This window comes from Pogonomyrmex barbatus, unplaced genomic scaffold, assembly GCF_055798465.1.
Source record: "Pogonomyrmex barbatus isolate J1 unplaced genomic scaffold, ASM5579846v1 scaffold6, whole genome shotgun sequence".
Classification (NCBI taxonomy): Eukaryota; Metazoa; Arthropoda; class Insecta; order Hymenoptera; family Formicidae; genus Pogonomyrmex; species Pogonomyrmex barbatus.
The window spans coordinates 5,357,307-5,376,090 of NW_028297160.1; positions in this window are offsets into that span (position 1 = coordinate 5,357,307).

Sequence of the window (18,784 nt, forward strand, 5' to 3'; positions counted from 1 at the left end):
CGCCCACCTTCAACGCGAGGAGATCTACAATGCTAACGTCAGTCCGCACGACAAACATTTCTTACGATCGTAAATATTCGGCTAAACGCGTTTATCCGTTTATCGCGAAGGCCAGTACCATAAGAAATTTTATTTATTACAACGTCTTATAATATTTATAAGGCACTTTTCATACGGTAATATGAATCGCAACTTCAAAGAACGATCGATCGAAAAACGCAGGAAGTAGATGTTTTGCGACACGTGAGCATACGATTCAAGCGCGATTTGCAACTCGATGTGAGAATCCACATCCGGCAGCGCGACAACGCTCCTCGACTTTGGAACAAAAGGACCCAGAGAGAGAGAGGAGAGGTCTCGGTGCCGACCACGTGGAATCACAGCGGCGGATCGTTAAAGAAATATCGAACGTCGTACGCGCCTTTCCGTCGCGGTCGTTCCATGCGAATACGCCGGAATCGTATCTGTAATGCGATCGCTTTGGCACTGTATAGCGATAGCATCATTAACCCTCCGTGCACCGAACACTGAATAAGATCTTGTTACGCGATATCTGACCCACGGGGCCCGGCGCGGAGCGCTCTCGACTCCCTTTTGCCCGCACAATACTCGCTAATTAAACGAGCGGGCAGTCCGCCACCGCAGATACCAGAGCGCGATTGCTTTGTTTTCGTGCGGGACCATGCCACGCTTCCTCCGGTCAAATTAATTGGAGACGAGAAAATAAATAGAGGAGGACCGACCGGCCGCCCGCGCCACCATTTCTCGTGGCAGATGCTCGTCACTGGAAGATTGTGAAGTAAAAACTGAGATAAAAAGTCACAAAGTGCCAACAATGGAGCAGAATCTGCCAAAATCCTTGAAATGTCACGCTATCAAAAAAATGCTTCTTTTTCTATGATTTTCGCAATGCATAAGTGGTTTTATGAAACTCACTATTTGCATCCAAGCTTCCCATCTTTTGCTCTTTTGCTTCTCGATAATCGAATATTCGAATTTATTATTATTATTATTATATAAGAATTATACATTTTGAAATTCATATCTTTAAAATTTCTTGGAAAATAAAGTCCAAGTCCTTTTTTTCTAGATGTAATATTTCAATCTTCGAAAATACATAAAAATTTTAATAAAAAATTATTCTTTATTACGGAAGATAGCACTTTTGAGTCTTATTTTCATATTCCTTTCTCTTTAACCTATAGAGTTAATTTGCTGTGTCTTTTTCAATTATTTCTTTAATATTATGCGAAGGAATCTGTGCGCGACCGTGTAGCAGTGACAGTCGCGCGTGTTTTTTCTGCCAGGGATCAAAGAATCTCACGAATAGCTCGCGCTAAACGATCCGAAACATTGGCATACCTCTTCAGGAACGTCAGCAGGACGATGCCGACGTTTTTCCCGCGTGGAAGTTCGCGTATCCGCAGGCGTGGTCGAGCGCGCAATCGACGACGGCAAAAATGTTCCGGCAAAAAGAACATTTCACATCCACCTGCGTCGTTTAGCGACCAAGCGGGATCATACTGGATGCTGAAGACTTATTCCTTCGTATTTTTTGCATACCATCGGTCTTGCGCCATTTCCTGCGATTTTATAAAAAAAAAAAAAAAAAAAAGAAAAAGAGTAATGACTCAACTTTCAAATGTTTTAATCTCTTGTTACTTTAAAGCAATATATGATTAATCGTTGATAAAAAGTTTACCAACTACGAAGGAACTACGAAGGAACAGACCATAGAAACGGAACAAAGAATGTATTACTAAATATATCGCCTTTATTATTATGACTGGCATTCATCTACGGAACCATTCAAGAATAATGTTCTAATGCGCGACTATACGCACCCTAGCGATATAAACTTAATAACACTATTAAAACGCGCGCGTGCAACCGAGTGCACGCGCGACCATCAGACGCCTCTCATCAAGGCGCTCATTAATTATTAATCATAATAACCGTGAGGCGTTAATAAAACAAGAGTACGTGGGCTTTATTCTCTAATGCGTCTCGGACTTTGTCAGTTTTTTACATTCCCGTGTACGTGCTATAGACCGGGCATTAATCAAACAGCTCATTAATTACTAAACATGGCGACACGCGTAAACTGACTGGGCACTCTGAGTGAATACGAACACGTCGAAGACGATAAAAGGCTGGTACGTCTCGTTAATTAATTATTCGATGGACAAGCAGTTACGCGCGCTACGAGCGGACAATGTTCGTGGCCTCGTTAAAGTGTATGCAAATGAGATCTGTTCATCAACGGCGCCCAATTAAGGGAGCCAAAGTGAGTCCTTCGTTTCGTCCGTCGGAAGACGAGATGCAGCGGACGTGTGAATGAAGGACAAGCAATGTGCGGTTCCCTTTCTTGGCGCGCGATTAATACGCGAGACATCAAGCGGTCGATACGAGTGCCATTAATTGATCGACGTAAATTTTACGCCGCGTGCTGAGAAGAAACGTCAAGTTTCCTTGTCTATAACGAGCTACAGTGATGAATTGCATATGTCATCGATTAGTTATCGATACCAACGATGAAATAAACGCTTATGCAAACAATCGTGTTGCACGTATACAAGATTAAAGAGCATTTGATCGTATTATTTAATCGATCGAAAACTTAACATTTTAATTTTAACGCTTTAGATTATTAATATTTTAACGTTAAAGTGAACACTCGTTGGAGGAGCACGAGGCGTCGACAGCACGGCGATTGGCTTCAAGGAGAGTAACCCGTTCTAACGGCCCGTTCGCTGTATGATCTTTAACAAGTCTAGACACTCGGTCGCCTAACCACATTGAATCACTGGACTATGACGAACATAAGTGTGTGTCCAACGATTCAATACATGAACATCCTCAGTATATACCATGAAACACCTGTGTCGATCGACTCACTGGTCGTGTCACTGATTTCCGTGCGAGATTTCCTCCTCATCTACGAATGAGATATTCGGCCGCACCTATTTATGATTAATTGCACCCAGTTGTTGGCGAGAGAAAATAAACGTAAAATAAACCAGCGGGATTTCGAATCAGCCCCGTCACTTTACAGTCACATCTGATGTATCTCGCCCTCTCGCTCCTCTCGACGGTCGATCGGCAATTTCGAGAGTGACTGCGCTTTTCGCGCATGCGAACGCAGCTGGAGGGCCCAAAGATCCCCTTTTCGAAGCGCGGACAGTAATCATCGGCGATGGAATCGCGAGGGACGTAACGATCCGCGAACGAAGGTTTGATCCGTAGCCTGTACTTAGGTCGCACGACGAACGAACGCACCCTCGAGCCGTTTCGCCATTGTAGTAATTGTAAGGCTTTACCTTCGAGACGGGCCCACAAACCGGATCACCGGAGCGATCCAGATCGGAGATCACGGTCGCGCACCGCGGGACTCGTTCCGACTCGCTTATGACGCAGGGTCACGAAAAGATATCTTGTTCCTTGGGCTCCGCGATCCTTATCCGATTATGAAAAAGACCGGAGTTTTTGTAACTCATTAATTGTCGGCTATTGCCAGCGTTATTAACGTTTCAAATGCTTTATCCTATTCACAGTGAAGACAGACACGTATCAAGCGCTCTCCGTCGACATCTCGCATAAATATCAGCTCGCATAAATATCAGATAGGAGATATCGACATCTCTTTAAAATCAGCGGACCACCGCCGAGTAAAGGTTTACAAAAGCCTTTAAGGGCTGTTTAAACTTTCTAGCTAGAAAATACGCGTGTACGCATGTTATATACACGTTAATGCTACCGTGAACCTTCGTGGCGGCGGCGGGTTGGCGTACGCTCGAATTATATAAAATGCGGGCGATAAAAGACGTATCATTATTCATGGGTTACATCCCACGATACCGTGCCTCTGATTACATAAACGATCGACTGATAAATACCAGGGAGCGGATATGAACCGAAAAACAGGAGAGAAAATTGTCGAGAATACACATGCGAACCTACGCTGCAGGGAAGACTGCCCTACGCGGTCGGCGGGAAGAATTCCCTCACGATCCGCTATCCTGTAAAACGAGGCGCTGGTTACGATCGTAAGTACGTTCCTCTCGTGAAAACGCACGGAGGAGTTTCGAAGCGGGAGTTGCGCCCCAGCACGATCCTGACACGCGAACCAGGAGCCGCGAGCTCGCGAGTCCCGGCACTCTCTAAAATATCGAGTAATTTTCATTGACCCTTGCCCGCGAGATTTCCGCTCGTAAAAAGAAGCCTGAAACGAGTAGCGAAATAATAAACGAGAACAAAAATAAATTTACACGCGTAAAAAATACATGAGATACCATGCGAGAATATTTCCGTTATCCCGGGAGGAGGACACATTTACCGCAACGTGATTCATCGTTTTAAAAAAGAAGCTAGAAGTTTTGTTTGAATAATTTATAACGCGATGTTAAGAGGCCGCATTATGAGGAATAAGTCAAGTCAAACATCAAACCGTCTATCGAGCCGCGGGAAGAAATTCCGCCTAATTACAATGCTATAACGATAACATCAAGGCGTGTTACGACGCGCGGGCACAAAAGATGCCCGAAGGATACCATCACGGATACGCGAGACGTCGCGATATCGAGATGAAAAGCACATATGGAACAAGATAAATGCTCGCGCTCGCGAGTGGAAACGCTGCTTCGGCAACTGCCTGGGGCGCGTAATCAGGCTCGGTGCTCTTCTCTTAGCGAACCGGCGAAACGATGCGGACCACGTCACAGTTAATGGTCTACCTTGAACCCGTTACCATGAAGACTCCATTCGGCCCGGCAACGAAACCGGCACGAAAAAAGATGCGTCGGAGGGATATCTATGCTGAGTGCAGGCAGATATGCGGTTGCAGGTTGCGGCAAAGGTCGTCGGGAGGCTTCGGGAGGTGAGGAGTTCCCACACTTCGGAGCTGCCTGCAGCAATAGAAGCGCATGGGTCAGACGCCACTATATGCCTGCGGCGGCCGTCCTGGCTGGCGCAATGTTACACGAGACGAATCCGGATCCTTTCTGTCATTAGAGTTTTCTTTCGTTTTCGCAATTTCAGCTGTAATGAAGGCGACTGAAGTTTAAAAATCATATCGAATTGAAAGTTAGTGTAACAATATTTTTTATTGTACAACAGTAACATTTCAAGTATGAAAAATGCATCATATATATAATTCAAATCCTTTTTAATGTCATTCGTGAAATTGTGCCCCTGGAAATTGAAAATGTCAATCATTAGATTCGGGCACTCGCCATAATTAAAAAGCTATACCATCTTTATTTAATAAATTTAATCTTCGATGGAAATCACGAAATTGGCAAAGGAATTTAGCATGGAAATCGACGATGAGCGAACCGAACCTCGTGTAACAGAGTCCGAAAGTGGCTCGGGGCTCGGCGCGTGCAGGACGTGATTGTGTCGCGTTTTTCCTCTTTCTCATCCTCGATCGAGCAACGAGTTTCTCTCTCGTTCCATCGCTGCCACCACCTCTCACCACTCACCCCTACTACAGGCCGACTACTCTTACCTTTTCGACGTCCGACTCCTTTTTGCTTCTCCTTCGCTCTTCGCTACGATGGAGAGGACGGCTCCCACCGCCTCCGCTCGACCACGACTCCGCAGGCTCGGCTCGTGCTGCTTTTGCTGTACCTAGCAGACCTCCAATGGCGTGGATACTCGCAATTTTCTCAACAAAAGCTTGAATAAACCGCAAGATCAATAATATTTAAAATTCAGAAAAATTCTTTGTCAATTATAATTTGAAAAGTGATAAAAAAGTGGCAAAATTTACAAAATATCCCGTACAAAGTGAAAGACTTGCGATAACGATAGTTCATCCAAATCTTTATCGAAAATAGATTTGTTTCAAGTTTAAATTGTTTAAAACGTGAATTATTGTTGCACTAAAATTTAATTAAATCTCTAGAAAAACAATTTATGTCATAAAAATAAATAAAAATTATAAACTTCAATGTGCTGCACAATGAAATTGATAAATCAAATTTGAGAAAGTTACATGTTTCGAGCAATGGTGTATCTTTATTAATACAAAAATCGTGACGTGATCATCATCCGGAGATTAAATTCCTTCGTCCATTTAATAGGACCAGTTTGCAGTAAATGCAAAATTATGAAGACATTTGTTTGTTATTAAACGTACGAGTCAATCAGCCAGTGGTGACCGGATATGTCCACGCCAATCATCGCCGACACTTCGCCGCCGATTGGTTCGTAACTGTCATTTAGAAGAGGGGAAAGTAGTTTTCTTATCGTATAAGAGGGTCTTGACAAATCGTCTCGTTAGGTTCGATAGTTACGCCAGTGTTCCTAGGCAAGGCGCGTGGCTGGAATGCGGCGCGGCGATGCTGTCGCGAGCGACTGGAACTCGCCGCGCGCCACTAGAAGAAGGGAGAATGGGAATCAAGGTTCCGGCAAATGTAGGATACCATCGCGAGTATCGAACGTTTAAAAAAATATTTGAAATTATTCAAATCGCGATTTTTCATAACAAGCCGAGATAATAATTTACGAGACCGGTGACTTACGCAGCCGAAAAGAAAAAAAATCGACCGATTAAAACGCGCGAAAACGTTGCTCCCTACGAAAAATGAAATCAAAAGCAGGTAAAAGAAAAATTTCGAAATTTAAAAATATAGATTAGAGGCTTCGCTTGTGATCCCCGTCGCGATAAATGTTGCCGATCATAGTATTAGATTAAGGCATTAAAATATTGCTGCGCATAAACAAGGCGATTCTATAATGATACTTTCATGGACGTCCATTGAGACTTTTATAATGTACCGGCGGCTATGTCCTGCCAATTACACCTTCCAACTCCCTATGCGATCCGACGTTTAGGAAATAAAGCTCTTCGTTATAATATGCCCTTAACGGACCATCGTCGCGCCACGGGTTCCTTTAATCAGAGATTCTGTATAAACTAGTAGAAATGTACGGTGCTTAATAAGAGGGACCGACTTAATTATGAGGATATATGGCAAATGTAGATTCCCGTTTGGTCCCTTGGAACCATACACAACGTCAACTATATCGAACCGAAGCCCAATTTGCATACCGAGCTGGGATACTCTTCTCTCCCTTTTCCCTTTTACGAATTCGCCGCCGCGTAACTGCCGCGATGCGGAAATATTACTTTGTGCGCCCGAAATTCCAAAGTGCCTTGCCGTTTCTTTTTCGACACGTCTAATTAATGTCAATGTCCGCGGGCGTCGCGACTTCGGCGACATCGAAAAATGTATTCCGCACATTGAACGTTATCGCGTGACAGAAGATGAATTTCCGTTTCGTAAAAGATTGTTGTATGCAAGAATAAAATTTTTGCACCTGCCGCAAAGGCGAAGGTAGCGTTCGCCTCGATTAAACTCCGTGAAGAGAAAAAGAAATCGCGAGGCGACATCGAGCCCGCGAGAACGCGCATGTTCGACCCGCCGCGCGAATCATGATTTATACCCTGGTGCCAGGGCATATGGTCCAGGGTGTATCATTGTTGCCATCTCACAATGGCACGAAACGCAATACTCGCGCTATCGGGTGCGCTTTCGCATAATGTGTCATAAATAGGCGGCGGGTACAACGTCGTTCGCATACCGCGCTGAAACAATAACCATTGTGGTGGCTGGTGCTGTTTATAAATAAGCTCCTATAAGCTCGGGCGAACCCTGGGTATACGCGATCACCAATGGGCGGGCCACGTGAAGCGCGAGATTTTTATCTGGAGAGAAACACGGGCGGCGCAGGTGGTCTTATCAGGTCGCGAAGAAACACCTCGCTCGTTTTTATCGCGCAGCATCGTCGCCAACGGTGCAGAATGTAGAGGCGTATTTACTCGTGTAAGAAGTATCTCAGTGATGAAATTTCTGACTTAGCAGGAGAATCAAATATATATATATATATCGCATCTGGTGCGATTGAAGTTGTATTATTGACGAGGAAGTGAATCTAGTGATTATCTCAATTATCCACGTTGATGCAATCATACAGGTGAGCAATATAGGAAGAAGTAGGAATAAGGATCTCTCTCAAGATCGTGGAAACGCCTCGAGCGAGGGATCTGTAAAAACATGATGTTGCGTAGACGCGGCGCACCTTTGCCCCGCGAATGGCGGATACTTCTGGGCGATTAAGAAATGCGAATGTGTGGAGAGGAAGAAGAAGCTGCGTAGAGATTCCCGCTCCAGAGTGCTAGGCGGCAACGCACGCACGCACGCACGCACGCACGCACGCACGCACGCACGCACGCACGCACGCACGCACGCACGCACGCACGCACGCGCGCGGCTGCACCTGCGGCGTTTTTCACGGCGATTAGAAACACCGCTGGGGAACGAGCTGCAAGAAGCCAATCGTCCTCTGCATTGCAAGAAACGTGAAATAATACGCTGGGAATGCGCGACACCAACCGATAACGGGAAAGTGTGGTGGAATCGTAAAAACGGGACCTTGAAAAATACACCTTTTCGATATTGAATCGAGTTTTTTTCAGTTTATGGCATATCGTGTAAACACGGCGAGAATATTTTACCGCTTCTCTCTTTCCCATGACGCTGATTGCGTGTGTACTTATCCAGATTAGAAAGTGATAGTTTGAAGTGACTCTGATCGTAAATCGTAATTGTAAAAAGCGTAATGTTCGCGAGGGAGATTAGGATAAAAGGTAGCAATGGCAGCGTAAGGACGGGTAAACGCGGCGAATTAGGATAAGGATATGTTTCCCCCTCGAGATAGTCGCAGTCTTCTGAGAATGTGATAGGGAACGGTAATGCCGTTGAATGCAAAGTTCAAGGGAACGGGAACTTCCATTTAACGGTAGCTACTGCGGTTCGCCGCTTATCATCGCGCTTAATCCAATTCTGAACGACAGTCGTGTCTGCGGTCGCGAGCAACTCACGCGTGAACTTTGCCGCTGCGGTAACATGGATTATCGCTAGGTGCATCACCGTGAATCGCATGCTTCGCGATATATACATTTCTTCGAAAGTCAAATATACGTGTACACATATAAATTAAAATGTCCATTTGCCCGTTCAATTTAGTAGACCGAATAAAATGTCTCGCGACAGTAAGACGATAGCGAGAGTGCAATGTGCACTCAATATCGCATGTGAGTCTCACTTTAAGCAACATGACAGACAGATCGTAACGAATCGTTATTCCGAGAATGGCGACTAAAGGTCGAATATGACGCGTTCACCTGAATGTGAATGAGCGTGAATGGTGATCCGGCGCTGTGTCGCTTACGCTGCTCTGACTCATTTTACGTCAATGAGAATCCGGTTTCGGAATTAATGTATGCCAAAGTAAATGCACTCCACGTTATATCTGAAATCTGCGCCACGATAGAACGCCGTAATTGATACTCCGCAAAATGTCCCCCGTTATTATTACTATAATTAGTAATGATACCTAACGATTAGTACGAGCACCGAGTAGCGCGTTATTAAGAATTATAGCACGGAGAATAATTTATAGGCGTGGTGCCCAGATGGTGTAGCCCGATTCATTAAGATTCTCACGAAACGCGCTACCTGCGTGATATTAATCCGCCTCTCGTGGTTTCCCTCGAAAATCCGAGAGATAAGCTTGGCTAGCCAGGCGAGTCCAAGGGTACGGCAGATAATTATTAATGAGGCTCGCTCTCCGATCTCGCGGGCTAATGACCAGAGGCGATAACCGTATGGTAATAATAGCCCGGGCCATACGATCACGCGCGCGTTATGCACTCGAAAGCAATTTGCGACTTCTTTGTTGGCAATAATTAACTAAATACGTCACTTGCATAGCTCGTGGACTCTCCGTGCACCGAAAGCGATAAACCTCGCCGTAATCTCTGCCGAATCAGTATCAGCTATTCTACAAACTCTAAAACAATTAGTCCAGCTTTTTCTAACCAATATTGAATATTAATATCGAATAATAAAGCAGTGAACGTTGATCAATTTTTTGCAACATCAGTTGCAACAGAAAAATAAATTATTTTTTTATTAAACGAGCGTATTCACGAGGTGACTCAGATACGAGTCACCTAGATCCCTAGCGTGCCCTTTGACGTCATATGCCGTTGTAACGTATTGACTCACGTGCGTGGGCATGGCATGCCAAGCGCGTACGATGTGCAATGGCAGAAACACTCCGAGATTCGCGCACACTTTCTGGAACGTCATTAAATCCATGTGTACACCAGCAAGACGTCGATGACATCACGTTGCGCGTCGTTAACCACGCCGCAGGCGATCGCACAATTTTTCGCGAGGATATCGCCAACGCGCTTTATCCGACAGCATCATTAAAATGTGAGATTTGTAATCTAAGATTTGTAACTTTAATTTTGCACGATTAGATTAAAATCAGTTTTCTTCCAACAAAGCGAATATTAAAGTCAAATATACTATTAACGTTCTCTTCATTTCTTCATTTCTTCATTTCTTCGTTTAATATTAATGAAAAATTTTAAGACTGCAAATTCTCCTATGTAAAGAGCCGACAAGTTTCCATATCTTCGTGATGTCAACGTGTTGCATTTTTTGTACAATATGATACATTTCGTTTGATAAAATCGAGCTTACTAAAGAGAAACATCGACCATTCATTTGCGTAATTGATGTGTAATAATTGCTTGCGCGCCTTTAAGAACGATAAAAAAAAAAACCTCAATTTATACGAAGCGTGCAGCAGCTTCGATAATCTCACGTATCCTATTTTTCTTACCGATAAATTAGATCCATCGAATTCCTTGCTCCGCTCGCGACGCGACTCCTGATAGCCCGCGGGATTTCATGCGCGCGTATGTTCGCGTGGCATATATTAGCGACGAAATGTCGTGATTAACGTCTCGAAGATAGCGTCACCTGGGATTTATGTGAAACGCGACAACGAACCGGCCGTTTAATTGCCAATTCTCGTGCCACTGCGAGCGGCAATTTTTAGTGCGAGCTACCTTGGGAATTATATGCCACGCTTAACAGGTCTTGCGGAATTATGTTAGTCTCTGGTAAAGCCATTCGCAGGCTTGCCGCCTTAATCGAAGAATTACGTTCTAAAAGTATTAATAAAAGTCCTACGTACATACACACACACACACACACACACACACACACACACACACACACACACACACACATGGTTTTTATATTATTATATATTTCGCCAAATGCTGTATGATGATGATACTCCGGTTTATCGATGTCATTTTTACCGCTATATTTTGCGCCAATTACCATCGAAATAACACGCACAATCGGATTACTCACCGCATGCGCCGCGAATCATGATACCATGTATATTGGGTTGCAAAGGCTAAGGCGTCTCAGGCTCGACGATTTCAACGCTTACGTAAAAATCCATCCGCCACACTTTTTTCCAATTTTTATTTAAAGCTTGATTTTTTCCATTAAATTTATTTATATCTAATCATTAAAAAGTTCAGAAAAAATAATTTGGTTGATTGTACCAAAATTTTGCTTCAAAATAAACAAATAAAAAATTCCGATTAAAATTACCACCTTTCTTTAAATTAACCGAAGTGTCGTTAGTTTAACTGAACGTTAGTTAAACTGAATTTTGATAACTTTAATTTGAATTTTGGATTTGTTCATTTTGAAACAGAATTTTAGTACAGCCAACCAAACAATTTCTTCCGTGTGTAAAAAATGCAAGAGTAAATACTCTTGTAACGCGACAACTATTTGTGAAAAAAAATGTCACGTTTCGTTCATTCAATGTGACGCTTGAAGCAACCCCGGTCATAATTGGATAAGATTGGAACGGGGGCGTTATTGAATAAGTAGTTAAAGAAGAAAAATCTTTAAGAAAAACGATTAAGAAACGAAGAGTTAAACGAGGCGCATTTGTCATCCCGTCCTATATAATTTTATGACAATTCCGACTGCGTCGGGTATCGTGGGTGTAAGCAATTTTCCAGTTCATCTACCAATTCGGCTTCAGACTCCCACGCGATCCTGACAAACGTGACTTCGGGCTTCGAAGTCTGTTCCCTTTGTGTTTGGTCAGTCAGCGTGACCGAGGAACGCACGTCGACTTTATCTGCTCGGCGACACTCGCTCACTCGCTTCTTGCGCTTTTATTGTCCAATTAATCCACACGCACGAAACAATTGCGCACCTATGTGCATGTCTATCATAAAAACACGAAACGTCACACTAATAAAATTGCGGCCGCACCATTCAGATGTAATCTCAATTCCAGTCGCAAATTGATCTCGATCAAAATAAAGTAGAATCGAGGGTGTATCGATTTCCTTCGAGATTAATCTACTTGCAATTAATCATCTCGGATTAAACGATTGGATTGGAATAAATCGTAGAACAATCTTTGTGAAGTTAAAAGTTAAGATTTAGAGAATTAATAAATTAATGAATTCTGATGAATTAAAACGATCGGGTGAGGTTTGAAAAAAATCTGAACTGTGCATCCTAGATACTGATATCTCAAGCAAAAAAATCACATATATTATATAACATATCAATCATTTAAATTGTCATTTAATGATATGCGTAAGTTAAAGTTTGCTGTACATGTTAATACATATTTATATGCAGGAAAAAGTTTAATCTGTTACAATTCAAATAAAAATTTTTCTAATTCAAATAACTTTTTTTAATGAAATTAATTGTTGTCTTATACAGTTTTAATAAATCTTAAAGTAAAAAATATATAATAACAACTTGAAATTAATTTAAGTTAAGAATGTTAAGATGTAAAGAGTAGAATATTCGATCTGTAATTATTTATTGTAATTATTTATCGTTTATGTATTGTAGAATTCTCGTAGTAGGAAGCCAACTAATCTCGATATTTGTTTTGGTAGCAGCATGTTACATACGATTCATACAAGGCCATCGCGTGCCGTATTATCATTCGAATGGCAAGACTCGAGCTGCAATTGCTTCGCATTTCACTGTCAGATCTTGTCTGACCACTGTCTTACCTGTTAAAATGCAATCAGATTGTTAAACGCCGTCATATTTCACAATTATTAATCTATATGATTAAGAATTCGTAATTCATAATTTGTATTAAAGCGATAATTGCTTATAAAAATAGATGTATCGCGCAATTTAATTTATAAATTATTTAGCGATATTTCTAAGTGAAAACCTCTCCATAACAACGCTTGGTTTTTAGCACGCAGCTTCAGATTATCTATTTTAGCAGTGTACAAAAGATATACAAAGTCACTGAGTTATCGTTCGTACTACATATAAACCTCAAGCCAAGTAGAATTTAATTAATTTCGTTGATAATATCTAGATTTATTAAATTTCTAATGAAATTATAAAAATAATAACATGTGTGTTGAGAGAGAAAAGAAAAAGACAGAAAAAAATTAATAGAAAAAAAAAAGAAAATCAATCAGCTAAAGAGCACACATTTCTCATTACAATATATACTTTATCTTGTCCGCAAAATATCTGCTATTTTATTTTAAAAGCATAACTATCCTTTAAGTGTCATTTGCGATCGCATTTCATGCATGTTTCAAAAAAATTTATGAATCGACTTTGATGACTCTACCGTACGAGGAAATAAAAAGAATGCTCCACTTCAGGAAGAGTACATACCGATAAAAATTTTAAACCTAAATAGCGATGAATGGTTTATTCCCGTCAGTGTGGTTACAAAAAATTTTCATAATGCGTAACATAACGTATCGATGTCTCGGCCCCGGAAATTGGCGGCCACGTTTTGCACGCGACAACTTCACGAGATTTATTAATCCGCTTTAGCCCATAGGCATGCATACCTATTTACGGAGATTTTCTAGCGCGATCGAGTGAGCTGTTTATGTGAGAGCGTAACGCATAGCAACGACAACTTTTATTCCCAACATCCCCTCGCCGTGATGTCCGTAGCGGCCACATTTTGTGCGCATCTCGTTAATTTTTGCGGAATCCGGAGCAGCATCGTAAATCAAATTGATATGAACCATGGGAAAATCGAGCTGCGTCCGCGAATGGACGACCAAAAACGGCCATGATTTGTCCAGCGCGATTTGTAGCGCCTAATTACAGCCAGCACGACGATCGCACGATGCGATGCTTACAGTTAATTTAAATGATTGAGACGGCGTAATCGTTGCGTTCTCAACGGCGCACGGTGGTAGACCGTCCATCCATCGCAATTTTTTACATGTTCATCATGTTCATCACATGAGCAGCTAGTAATTATTCTATTATGCGGCGATTTATGTTGCATGCCACGGTTATCGTATCGCGCGAATTTGACGGGGCGGATTCTATCGTGAGACAGTCGTGGGAAATTTAACTCGACGTATTAACCACGTATATTACAAAGTATAAAAATATTTAAATGGCAAGCTTTTTAACTTATTTTCTTAACGTATAAAAATTAACACATTTATATCCTATTAAAAATTATAATATTCTGAAAGATAAAACGTAATTAAAAAATATTTTTATATTTCAAATAAAATTCTATTACTCATTATTATATAAGTTAAATTTGCGCTTCAAGGGTGTAATATCGTGATATCGAGATACATGGCGAGTCAAAGAGCAAGCGATCGAAATAAGATTATCGTATACTTCGCGCAACGGAGTATTCGAAACAATGCAGGTATTCGATTCGATTACGATTCCGCAGTTCATCTCTCATTCCCGCCTACAGGAAGTGCATCAGAGAGGAGGCGGCTTGAAATTGCCAGCTGCGGCTTTGGATTTATAAAGGATCGAGCGCAACCAAGTCCGACGTGGCGATTCGATCTTGTCGATTCTTGTTGCGAGTGTGTGTCAATCGCGTCATTCTACTTCTAGCACATCGTTCCTCGGTCGAGAGCGAGAACCGAGCCTGCCGCTGCTCGGTTCCCATGAAGTTGCTGACGACGGCGGCGACGGCGTTCAGCGGCGGCCTGCATCTCATTGGTATTCCGGACAACTCCCGGTGGAAGGAGCGCTCTATTTTACGAGCGGTTATATATGATCTCGACAAATTGGCCTTTGCCGGATTTCGGCGCGAAGAAAGACCGGGTGGTGGGTAACGGGCCGCTGATAGCAACGGCCGAGCCAGTTTCGCCTCGTTTCAATCTCGCATATTTACAAGTTCATAATTCGTACCTCGAGCCGGAAATTGCCTCCGCATATCCGACGCGGTGGGATATATATATATATACACGCGTCCGTTATCTCCAAAAATAAGTCTCTCCTAAAATCCATAAAGATTTCGGAAGTTAATAATAAAGCTCGAAGTCGCGCGCCACGGGATGAAGCTGTGAGTCGATCCAAATTATTCTTCGTAGATAATTAGGCGGGCAAGAGATGGCTCGCGAGAGTCCATTATCAGCGCGCCGCGCATTTTTCTCGGCGCCTAAATAGGCGCTCACTCTCGTCAAATCTCTATAGTCATACATCAGTGTTACGAGAGACTGATCGACGAAACCGGGAGTCGACCGGGCTACAAACGCGCCGGCTTATTTCGACAGAGTCATTCCGCACGCAACACCGTATTCTATTCCCCCGTCGTAGGTAATCAGAGCGCTTAATTATCAGAGCCATTTCGTATACAAGACGCGCTGTATCGCCAGACCGAGTCCACATACAGCATTCCCAAAGATCATAACGAGGCTACTACAAAGAAAAGGGCGGTCCGGCCGCGGACAAACGAGTCTCGATACAACGGAGCGAAGTGGGAAAAAAAAGAAAAAAAAGAGAGAAGTCGATAAGGGAACACCGCGGCCGAATGAAGTGGCTCTAGGCTAATTGGCTTCCGTTGCTTTTTCATGGGCCGCTGCTTTTCCCATAAATTAACTTTACGCGACGCTTTAATTAAACTACCGTAGGTCGCGCCCCCGAAGTATTTCAGATGAAAACGAAAGAACACGACTGTCTTCGCTGGAATATCTTCTTTACTACAATTTATTACACAGATACCGTGATGGATATAAACTAAGATTTGATTTTAAACAGGATTCGAGCATTTCTCACATACAATCTTAACAGTAGCGACATAAGTGATCACACGGGCTGATGTAAAATGTTAAAATTTCATTAAACGCCTCTTGATTTAATTTCGAATAACACACGGTTATTTCGATGAGCTGGACGCATATTTTACACGAGCGAGTTGAACGGGCTCACGTGTCGAAACGGATGAATATTCAACGTGTGATAACTCTATCTCCGGCGAACAAGTAAATTGAGATTCCCCTTCGGTCGTGCGAGGCGCCTCGTTTGACTTAGGCGAGTGTGTCAGCTGGCGTTCGCATGGGCGTTCTATATCGAAGCACATGTATAGAATTCCCCGTCGTATGCCAAATTATCACGGACTTTGGCTACTTTCGACGTACGCTGTATCGAGTTCCATGCTACTGGTATACACCGTGGTCATTCGATCTTTCGGTGCTTTACCAATCTGGCCACCTGTCATCGGCGCACGTTTAATCTGACTAATAGACCACACGACGCAGACTTATTATAAAGCCCACTTTATAATAAGTCCACTTTATAATAAAGCCGACTCAAGCTTAGACCAAGTTATTCGATACCACTGCATTACTGGCGCTTCTCCGTAGACACAAAATGCCTCTCTCAATGCTATCTTTCAAGTGCGTGTTGTGCGTTAAAAATAAATTTGATATTTTATTTGAATTTATCAAATATGACGTAACAAATATTTTTTTATAAAAATCACAACGCATACTGGATCTGCGAGTCACGCAGCTTCCAATAACGACGAATGTCGAAAAAGCAATTCTCTTATCAAAAGAAATCTGGGATCGTTCAACTTCGCCGCAACAAACAAGATTTTCGGTGGTGGTGGAGCCCGCGCTCTTCAATACTGTCACGAGGTGGTATTTTAACGATCTAACGACACGTCCGCTCGCTTGACATTTTCTGCTCCGTTCTCAGAGAATAACGACGTGGCTCTTGGTCATTCCTGTCAGATAGATAGGACCCATCTCGATCCCTTAATTGGACCTCATGTTGGCCCATTATCACAATTTCGGTAGCGGTCAGTAGTTGAGATTTCTCTCTCATACTCCTTTTTTTCCTTTTTTTTTCTTATTTTTCCACCTTCTTCGGTGTTTGCTTTGTCTTCTCTTCCTCAATATATTACGAGCTAAATATTATATGTAAGTACGTTTTGGAAATGCGTCACAGAAGCACATTTAATTTTAAAAAATAAAGAATTGATATCACATCAATTATGAATCACTTTAAGGATTTTTAGCAAAGTTACAGTAATACATAAAATATCAACGACATAAAGATCGGAAGGTTTTTGATGCCGTCCAAATTAAATTTCTGATTAACCCTTTCATGTACTGAATACGAGGAACTATTAAAGGTAACGGCTCCTCTGGCGATATCCTATCTCTACTATATGGTAGCACAGTAGTGCCTTTCTCTTATCTAAGTCTAGATCCGACACAGCCGCTCCCTTTCTCTAGTGCCCTCCAGGCGTCGTTTGATCCTCGCGAGAACTCCCGCCGACACAAGAACAATTTAAAGGGCTAGCTCTATCGTATCTCACCCCCTTGACCGTGTTGGATCTTATGGATTCGAATTTCGATAAATCCCTATGATCTTCGACGGCGGCTTTTGCATCGTGGATGCTAATCTCCCTCGTTTTTCAAATAGCCTTTTCATGTTACTTCCACCGTGCCGGCGCTGACTTACTAATTTCTAGACATTCCGATCCCTGAAAATTCCTCTTGCCACGCTCGGTCACAAGAATACCGCATACTTCGCACCACCCCGTTGAAAGGTATTAATACACGTTCGCTTTGTATTTTATTATCAGAAATTTATCAGAAAGGTTCGCGCCGAAATACTTACAAGTAACTTCTCGTTAAATCAAAAGGACCCGCACAAATAATTCCATCCATGCCTCCTGCATCCTGAAATCGAGCGCATCGTCACGTGCGACCATTATATTAACTAAAACCGGCGCTTTTTCATCGACTAAACTAATTAATAAGCAAGACTACAAGGGTGCGAGTGTGCACCTGCGACGTACGTCGGAAGGACGTCGCGACGTACTTTCGAAAATCTAAACAGGGCACTACGTATATATTAACGTGTATATTAACGTGTACAGGTGAACGATGTCGGGAGCGACGCGCCGCGGTACCGCTTAATATTACGGGCACGCTCGCGCGCAAATACAATGACTGGGCGCAAAAAGGCCCAGGTGATGCCCAACGTCGAACAGAGAGGCGAGCGAATGACGACGGAAGGGTAGTCAGCGAGGGAAGGGCCTGATCACGGTGATCACGGCGCGTAAGATTGTACCAGTTTTTCTACGGGCTATTGATACCGCGTGCAGGCCGCTCCCTCGGGTCTCCTCTTTTCTCCTCCCCTCTCCTTCCCCCTCGTTTCCCCATATATGCATGAGTCCGCGAATTTCTTACGCGGTCACACGCCCCATCCGTAAAACGAATCACCGGCTACGCATACAGCTTTATGCGCGTTTTTCGCCGCTCGTCGAGTCGTCAGAAACGGCGGAAAAAAATGCAACGTACGATCAATACGTATCGGATGGAATAATATTCGAGCGGAATAACGCTCGCGCGTAATCATGCATAAATCGAACGTGAATTGATATAAATGGAAAGGATTGTTTGCAATTACAGTACATATATTTCATCATTGTTTATTACTGTATCGTAGACTGGTACCGAATAAAATAAGCTACTAATGCCTTTGCGCGATCTGTCAGACTACATGTTGGAAGAGACGTTCGTGGTGAACGTGTACCGCTTTGCACGGTCGTCAGGATTAAATACCGAATGGTTAAGATATAAGATCCT